Source organism: Falco punctatus, assembly GCF_963210335.1.
Source record: "Falco punctatus genome assembly, chromosome: Z".
In the NCBI taxonomy this organism is placed as follows: Eukaryota; Metazoa; Chordata; class Aves; order Falconiformes; family Falconidae; genus Falco; species Falco punctatus.
In genome coordinates, this window is record NC_137586.1 from 40,759,755 (window position 1) to 40,769,211 (window position 9,457).

The 9,457-nt window shown below is 39.7% G+C and overlaps 1 long non-coding RNA gene across 1 annotated transcript; it reads right to left on the reverse strand.

Annotated features, from left to right (window-relative positions):
* Window positions 1–200: 200 nt before the first annotated feature.
* Window positions 201–9,457, reverse strand: LOC308056389. Its single transcript, XR_013924808.1, has 2 exons — window positions 6,388–9,457; window positions 201–6,319 (listed from the first exon to the last, which is right to left on the reverse strand). It is a non-coding gene; the product is annotated as an uncharacterized lncRNA (long non-coding RNA).

Genomic DNA, 9,457 nt, shown 5'->3' on the forward strand with positions numbered 1-9,457 from the left:
CAGCCTTGTTCACACACTAACCAATGCTGAGCAAATAAGAAAGATCCTGGTGAAAATTTCTCATTGTTAAAACGAACCTGGAGTTTGTAATACTTCCGCCATCACAAATATGTGATGGTGGTTCCCAAGCACATGCAGGGTGTGCCTCCATTTGTGACAACACTGCCATCTACATAAGGCAACCATTCTTTCATTTAGCAATCTTCTTTGTCCTGCCTATTGAAGAAAGCCCTAATCATCACTTGTGCCTGCCACTGCAAAGAAACCCTGCTCCATGCACGCTATTTGACTGCAATCTCACGTTTTCTTAACACAAAAAATATTTTCATAACAATGAGGGAAAGTGTTAGCTGTATTTTCCAGTCTTGGGTTTTGGGTTACATTCCAATTGCTGTGCACACAATCCCATACTCCTGCAAGCACCCTGTGCCAAACCCATCCATGCTGTGGAGAAAAGGGTTGCTCTGCATCAGTCTCCCAAAAGTTGCCTCACTATGGACAGACGGCAGTCACTTGCCCTTGCCAGTAAACCTGGCCTGGTGCTGCCTTTCTCCTCTGTGGAGCCAAACCAAAGCTATGAATACAAAAGACATGTACAAAGAATAATCCCAAAAGTAATACAAGACCTGTTTCTGAATTCTTTTGTTTGGGGGCTAAGGGAGGGGAATAAAACCCTAAAGTTAAAAGAGGAAGAAAAAATTGTGACCCTACCTCAAGCAATTCCTTCAAAATTATTTTCTTCCAGTGATGACACAGCACAAACAACAGCAATATTGAGTCCATAAACACACTCTAATAAACTAGATGAAGAGTAAAACTGCTTTCTATTAACCATGTATGGATTTAAACAATTACGGGCAAAATCAAGCTGCATTTCCTCCAGAGCTAGCTCTTACCCCATAGATAGGCAAATACAACAAGCAAAAGGCATTTTTTCTGCTTTGTTCTTCCTAAATCATATCCTACCCTGATGTCAGATGAAGCACAACTTGAATATCTGCTATCTAATTGCAAAAAGACACCAAATTTGAAAGAAAGGGCTCTTCCTAGGGTCAGGGATGCTAACAAGTAACTGTTATTCTATCCACATGTTTCCTGCTCTTTTTTTTTTTTTTTTTTTTGCAACCTGTCATGCATTTAGAGTGTGCATTGTGTAATAAATTATTATCACCCATATCAGTAAGCAAGGTGTTGAAGAAGAAAGTAGCCCTATGTTAAATCACATTCACTTCCTCATGTAACTTCTTCCAACTTCTTTGAAGTTCAGACCCTTTCACCATATATTCTTTCTCTTTTCTCTCCAGTTTCTTTGACTTTTTACTTAGCACCATGCAACCCGGTGTGTTAATACTATTGTAAAAGTGACAGTGATGCATATGCCGAAGAGTTGGATCTGCTTACACAGGAGATGCCAAACGCAGGGCTGCAAATGAGGAGAATATGTCCTTTGGCTCAATCATGGCGTCTAGTAGGTTACATCCTGAATGTTTGTATTAGTTTTTTGTATACTGGGATATCAGCCTTACTCCATCCACTTTTGCATCACCGTTTTGTCTCACAGGGCTTCTTCCAGCATGACACCTGTTCTGCCTTTTTCCCCAAATGAGACCTGCTGGTTTCCAGCGAGTTCCTTGGTGGATGATGGAAATTGTTGGTAGTAATATGGGAAGCTAACTTACATGCTATATGTGAGGTCTGACAGAGCTGCTCTCCAAGCTGCTGCTGGGTCATTGTCTTACCCTAAGAGCAGCAAGGCTTGCATGGTCTGAATAATGCAGCTGGCGTGTTTGTTGCTAAATTAATTACATTGTGGAAGCACTGTGTGCATCTCCCCAAGTTCTCCCAGTTAAGCTGCATCCATCAGAAATGAAAACAAGTTTTGCTCATTTGGAGTTATTACTAAAAATCACTTCTTCCCCGTCAAAAAACCCCAACCCCCTAAGATGGTTTTAGGACATCTCTTATACCACTTACTTTCTCAACGGTACTCTGAGCTGCAGAGGTTCAAAACAACCTATCCAACTCGGTACTAGATTCATCTGGAGGTGTTCTAACCAGTTTTTCCACATTATTAATATCACTACAACCTGCACTTGTATTGCTTGTTTTGCCCCACACTATTTACCTTGGCAAGGAAATAGTAGTGGAAACCCATAATTTATGCTGCAAAACAGGCTAAGCAGAAGAATCTGTAGAGCCTGCTTTACCTTACAGCACTAATTATCCCCACAAACTGGGTTTTTTTCATAGCCATCATCAGTGTAATATCAGATAGGTTTAATAGAGAGATTCATATAGTCATTTGTTGCCCAAAAAATAAATCGGAGATTAGTATATGCCATCATGAATTTTGGCAGCCTTGTACTTGCACTTGTATTTGGCAACCACAACGTACTAACATGTAACAGATACTTTGAGGTATTGCAGAGTTTTACTTTTGAGTGAAAAAGTGCATCATGTTCTGGGGTGGTTTCAATAATCTTCCAGTTCCTTCTTTGACAGAAGAGAAAAAACAAGTCTGTTTAGTCTTCAGATTGGTATTTTTTTGCATCAGTCAAGCAACGTGAACTGTCTCTAGAGGCAGGTAAGAAGGTGGCACAAAATGGCACACTGATGTTAGAGAATATAAAAAAAACTGAGTAAACTGACATTTGCTTCTTCTTTTAAGGAGAAATCAAGCTGTGGAAAAGAATCTGTATAACCATCTATTTTGACCTACACTTTTGTTTTCATGCTATATATTGAATAAATTTTTACTGCCCATAGTAGGCCTGTTACCTAGAATCTAAGTTGCTGAGCCTGCTGGCTTTTGGAGGAACTTAATACCAATTTACTTGCAAGTTTGATATATTCTGAAAAATCTTTGACAAGAAGCTGTGACATAACGTATACCAACACCAAATGCAATTACGCTTTTTCTAGCCTTTTGGCTCACTGCACTGCCATATTCCTGGCAGCTCACTCCCCATATCACTCCTCAATAGACAACTCATAATACTCCAAGAGGTCAAATTTAGAAAGAAAGAAAGAAAGAAACAATCAGTCTGAGGACAATGCTCACAGATAAGGCACAAAGGTGATTTCATGGGCTGGTTGGTATCACTGTATCTAGTTTCATTTCAGTAATATATAAGCCCATGACCTTATTAATTACCACATTAGGTTGAGGCTTTGCATATATAAGCTTCAGATTCACAGGTTTTGGCCTCACCCAATTCAGTGAGAATACTCAGTTGTGCAAGTTTTTCTTAGTGTGAATGACATTACGTATGATATCTCTGATTCACTCTCACTGCAGGCAAATGGAAAATGCACATGGCTGAACCTGGAAGTTCAAGGTCAGTACCTCTGTCATTCTGACCTTTCTGTGTTGGAATTTAATCAATTTGTCTGTCTGCTTTTATTGTTGCTTTCTTATAGACTTGTTCGAAGGGCATGGACTAGTGGATTGGTGGAAAAAAGCTAACAAAAGACAATTGTTTACCTAGGCACTCAAAAATGCTGCCAAGTTGATACCAACTTATTTATGCCAGTAGGCTAGTTTTTGAATGAATGTTGACACTGCATTTAAACAAAGAGAATGTCAATATGGAGTTGAATGCCCTTCCATTTCAGTCTTTAAAATATTGCTAAATTAGACAATTACTTAAACGTTATTTTCCACTTTCTTGACAAATACTTCTGTAAATATATTTGTATCAGACAGCTTCTCTGTCAACAGTTATTGATAAATTCATAAAATGTCAGATTGTGAGCACTTTCACAGCACCTTCACTTGCCCAAGAACACTTGAAGGATCTTGAAGGATTTAGGACTCTTTCTCAGTAAATATTAGAACACATTAAATGATTAAAAACAAAATTATGGCCAATTAATATCCCTAACAATTTGATCTAATAGGTTGCTTAAACATGAAGCCAAATTTTGATTTCAGATACCTCAGTTTAAATACTCAGTAGATTTTTAAAATCAATTTAATTATAATGGTTTAAATAAAAATAAATTACAGGACAGACTCACAATACTTTACTTCTTCACAGTGTAATGAAACCCCATCAGTTTTACGTATGTGGACTAGTTGTCCATGTATATGTTTGCCAGGAATATGGATTATATTCCATTCTAATTAGTAAAAAAGCTGAGTGATTTTTATTCAGAAATATCCAAAGTTAACTATTTCCTGTGCATTAGTTGGCATTATATATATACCGATTATATTCAATCGACTTTTAGTCTTGAACCGATTTCTGAAGAATCATGTCTGATACATAAAAGGTTCTCTAATATGTTCTTGCTTCATTAGCAGAGCATCAGTAATGTTCAGCATGAACCAGTATGATTACCATCTACCATTTCATTTTATGCCTCTTCACAAATAGAATGTGCAATGCAATGTTTTGCTGTGGTAGAAATGAGGATTTTTTTCCTCTTTTTTACTTTGCTTTGAAAACAGCTGTTGCCATGCTTGCATAGGAGAGAGAAGAAAAATGATGAATGGTACATGGTTGGTTCTTTATTTCTGTGAGAACACCAGGCAAGTTTCTCAGAATGGTCTGTAAAGACATTAAGCTTCTTTGTACAGAAATTTGCAGCAGTACACCAAAGAAACAAAACTGCCAACACTGGACATTGCTCTGAGCTTTAAGTGAATATTTACATGTTTTGGGCTCAGACAACAAACTGTTTTGAACATATCTTGAGATATTACACAGAAGGTGGCTACAAGAAGCAAAGGTTGTAAAAGTTTTGGAACAGTCATGTCAATGACTGCAGCAATGCAATATCTACATCTATGCAGAACATTTCATCAGTAAACCCCAAAGCACTTCACTGAAGAAATTGTCCTCTTTATTTAATTCAGAAACTACAGATACCAGAAAATCTATACATCAGGTATTCTTTCTTCTTGGTTTGCATTAGAAACCCATTTTTGCAAAGACATGGCTTCAAGCTGCATTATAAGAAAGGCTTCTTTGTATTTACTTATGTGTAGCTTTTCAATTTGAAACTATTTTTCATTCCTTTTCTGGCTCAGTGCTAGAAAATAACAGGCTACAGGTCTTCTCACAGAACAGCTTTTTCATTTCAGATTATTGAAAGAACAGTGATTTACTTGAATGATTTTCTCTGCTCTATCAGTTTGTATCACTACAGCTTGTTGGTGTCTGCTTGGACAGATTTTTAGCATCACACTTGCTTATGATTTTCATTTTCCTTACTTTAGAAGTGCTGTCTCAGATTACTGGATGGTTTCTTGTAAAATTAAGTCTATTGATTTCCAGTGCTGGTTTAAACCCTTTTGGTGAACACCATCCTGAGGTACAGAGGGCAGCCAATTGACATATCAAACAACATTAAGAGTCAATAGAATTTCAAATATATGGATGAAATGAAAATACTTGAGCCAGGAAGCCTTTGTGCAGGACATTGGAATCTTTTTGAGGATGTAGTTCAAATCTTTATAGGTGGATCTTAAAGGAAAAATGGTTTTCTTCAGGGTGGCAACAATCCCACTTCCTAGCAGAGCCACACAGATGACGTTTAGGCATATGCCAGCAAGCTGGGGCACAAAAACACCTCAGAGTTTATAACATTTTTGAGTACTAAACCTTTTTACATTATAGTACAAATCCCTGAATTTTGCTTGGAAGTCAGGCTTGTTTGTTTCTTTTTGTGTTTATTTATCTCTTATATAGAGCTGTTTAACTGTTTCAAGAGGTTACCAGCGGCATAAGATTCTTCTGGACTTTTCACAAGGAAAAAGGTGTGATATTTTGCAAAAGATTAATTCTCGTGAGGGCTGAAAACCTTTTAAGAGAACAGAGCTGCTCTTGAGGGCTTACTACAGTACTGAGAGCAAGAAATGAAACCTGTTCTTTCTTACAAGCTTCTTACTTGCAACTCATGATTAAGAGGTAAATACTTCCTGCATTTTTGATTATTTTTTATTATTATTTTTAATATTTATCTCTGCTGCAAAACACTACCACCTATGGTAGTTACTTGACATGGTGAGACTGGGCTTAGGAAAAGAAAGACCAATGGAAAAAAATTCTAAGAGATACAGCAGGAATTTTGTCTCTCAGGAAGGCTCAATAGAGCTGCTGAAAACAAAACAAATGTGAGAAGAAAGTTGTTTTGTCCTGGATATTCGATATTACTTTAATAATTGATACATAAGTGAAACTATACATTTATCAGACAGTACTAAGGAAAGGTACTAAGTATCCTTGACCTAGACAGTAAGAAACTGTTAAAAGCTACCAGGTATGAAGAGGAAACTTAAGAAATTCTTATAGGAGACCTCAATTTTACCAGTCTCAAAGTCTTACACAATCTCTTGTGCAGCAGCTATCTGTGATAGACATGACATACTCAAATCTAAACAAAATGTTTACATAGAACTCAGATTTAAACTTATAATAAAAAAAGGAGTGGTGAATTACAGAATGTAAATTGACTAGACTGTAATTAGGACCCCATATTTACGCTTCAGGGCAGAACAATAATGGACGGACTGCATGACCAAACCACAAACTCTTGGGAGCATAAAGAAACAAGACAGATTTTGAAGCTTAAGTCTGCAAAATCAATAGGATGACTCTGGAAAGGGCACTGCAAAATAATGTATAGAATGTGCAATAAAATACACATCCCAGCAGTATCCATCCTTTTGGTGAAACTGCTACATTTCCAAGAACCTAAGCCATCTGCAAAAGCCTGTGGACAAAGATGAAACTCCTGAAAAAAATGAAAGTATACTCTTACTTTACAGTACACTAGTACTGATTCTAGGAGCTGCTTCACAGGCAGTTGTATGTAGTAATATGACTAAACCCCCTGTGATTTATGGTAATGTGCAGTTTATATGATGCTATGTGATGTCTAAGCTTACAGTAAAGTCACACACAAGTAATAACATATACCAGGGGACAATTCTTATTATAGGTTCATGTGTACTAAATTTACAAATTTAAGACAACCTTGTGTTGCAGGAATTATGCAGCTGCCACCCAGTCCATATTAGGAATTGCATGGATGCCACCTCAAGAGAACTCAGCTGTAGGTTCCTGCTTGAAGAAGATGGGTTGCCCATTGACTGAGTAAATAAGTGGTTTATTTAGCCAACATGCTGAGCAGCTTTAGCTGGGTGCCTCCAAAGAGGGACCCGCATTGCAGACCATGCACTGCAATTATACCTTCAGAGACAGATTTCCTGGAATGTACCACCCATTACCTGATCCCCAAGTCCAATCACTTAATTCTGGTCGATGGTCTCTTGATTTCTTATTGGTTTTCTTGGTTGGTGGGCTGGCTGCCCTCTGAAGTTGCCACGTTATCTCAGAATTGTTTCCTTGGTCCTTATCTTCTGAACACATTCTGCATCTGCCAGTTTCAGCTAATTTTGTGTTGCAACATTACCAAAAAGTTTACTCTCGGACAGCTGTTGTAGCTTAAGGCTTCAAATACTATAGCTTTAAGGGCCAACCAAGGCTATTAACCCTAGCAATCCTCAACGCTTGAAAATGCATAGATTATGATTTCCTGAGGGAATGGAGCACCTAGTCCAGGAATGGAACCTACTAGTCTATAAATTTATTCACAGCTGAAATATTAGAAAAGAACTCCCACCGGAGTACAGAAAACTTGTGTTCAGATCTCATACTTCTGCAGTTTCTCAGGAATCACATATAAAGTACTTTTATGAAGGTGTTGTACAGAGAGACTGACTGTCCAGAGGGACAGAGCAGGATGTTCTGTTTCTAGATGAGGAAATTTTGGTAAAAAATAGCTTACCTCTTGGAAAATTTTCAGCTGATCCCAGCTAGCAGAGCAACACTGCTATTATAAAAGAGGAACCCACAATAACAGATAAAGTACAGTGAAAGTGTAACTGAAAGAACATTCAGGAATAACCAAAGCACTCCCTATTTTACAGAAATTAGATGAAATGCTATAAAGAATGTAGTAGTGGGAAATTATGAGTAGATGTTGATAGCTTGATAAAGAGGGAACAAGATAAGGACAAGAGGCTAATGCTGTACATGTAAGTAACGTCTAAAGGAACTTTAGGTTCATGGTCTTAAGCTGGCATTGGTTTGTTTGTATATGTTGGGGAAAAAGTGCTGATACTGAATTCTTTTTTACTCCCATCTACAAGTAGCAATACTAGACAATATAGCATGAAATTATATTAGATACATATGTTACACCAAGCCTAAAGTCTGCAATGTCAGCAAAACGCAAATAGGAAGCTTAGCACCAGACTAGCAGTTTACATAACAACTGACAAGATTGTGGCCAGCGGGTGGAGGGGTGTGGAGGGGGGTGTCCTGCCCCTCTGCTCTGCCCTGGTGAGGCCGCACCTGGAGTGCTGTGCCCAGCGCTGGGCTCCCCAGTTCAGGAGAGACAGGGAGCGACTGGAGAGGGGCCAGCGGGGGGCTGCCGAGGGGGTGAGGGGGCTGGAGCATCTCCCTCATGAGGGAAGGCTGAGGGAGCTGGGCCTGTGCAGCCTGGAGAAGGCTGAGAGGGGATCTTGTCAAGGCATACAAATACCTTGAGGGTGAGTGCCAGGAGGATGGGGCCAGGCCTTTTTCAGTGGTGCTCAGCAACAGGACAAGGGGCAATGGGCACAAACTGCAACACAAGAAGTTCCGTCTGAATATGAGGAAGAACTTGTTTACCTCGAGGGTGACAGAGCCCTGGGACAGGCTGCCCAGAGGGGCTGTGCAGGCTCCTTCTCTGGAGACATTCAAAACCCACCTGCAGGCAACTCTGTGCAACCTGCTCTGGGTGAAGCCGCTTTAGCAGGGGGTTGGACAGGGTGATCTCCAGAGGTGCCTTCCAATCCTGACCAGTCTGTGATTCTCTGAATCTGTGACAGAAAAACACTGTAATTGTTAAAATATTGTAACTAAATCAAAGATGCTGCTTATGTGATATAGGATCACATGAGTTTAGCCATTTATAGTGGTAAGAAAATACATGTTTATCTAGCAACACATGAACACTATAAAACAGATTGTTGTGGAATTGTTCCTCACAGCCTATATTAGGTATGCATGGCAAGATTTTGGTAGTGGAGGGCTACAAGGGTGGCTTCTGAGAAGCTACTAGAACATTCCCCCATGTCTGATGGAGCCAGTGCCAGCCAGCTGCAAGACTGGACCCGCTGTTTGCCAAAGCTGAGCCCATCAGCAACACTGGTAGCAACTCTGTGATAACGTGTTTAAGAAGGGGGAAAAGTTGCTGTGCAACAGTAATTGCAGCTGGAGTGAGGAGCCAGGCTATGGGAGAGAAGCAACTGCAGACACCAAGGTCAGTGCAGACGGAGGGTCAGGAGGGGCTCCAGGCGCCAGAGCAGATCCCCCTGCAGCCCGCGGTGCAGCCCACGGTGAGACAGCTGGTTGCCCAAAGGAGGCTGTGACCTCCTGAGAAGCCTGTGCTGGAGCAGCTC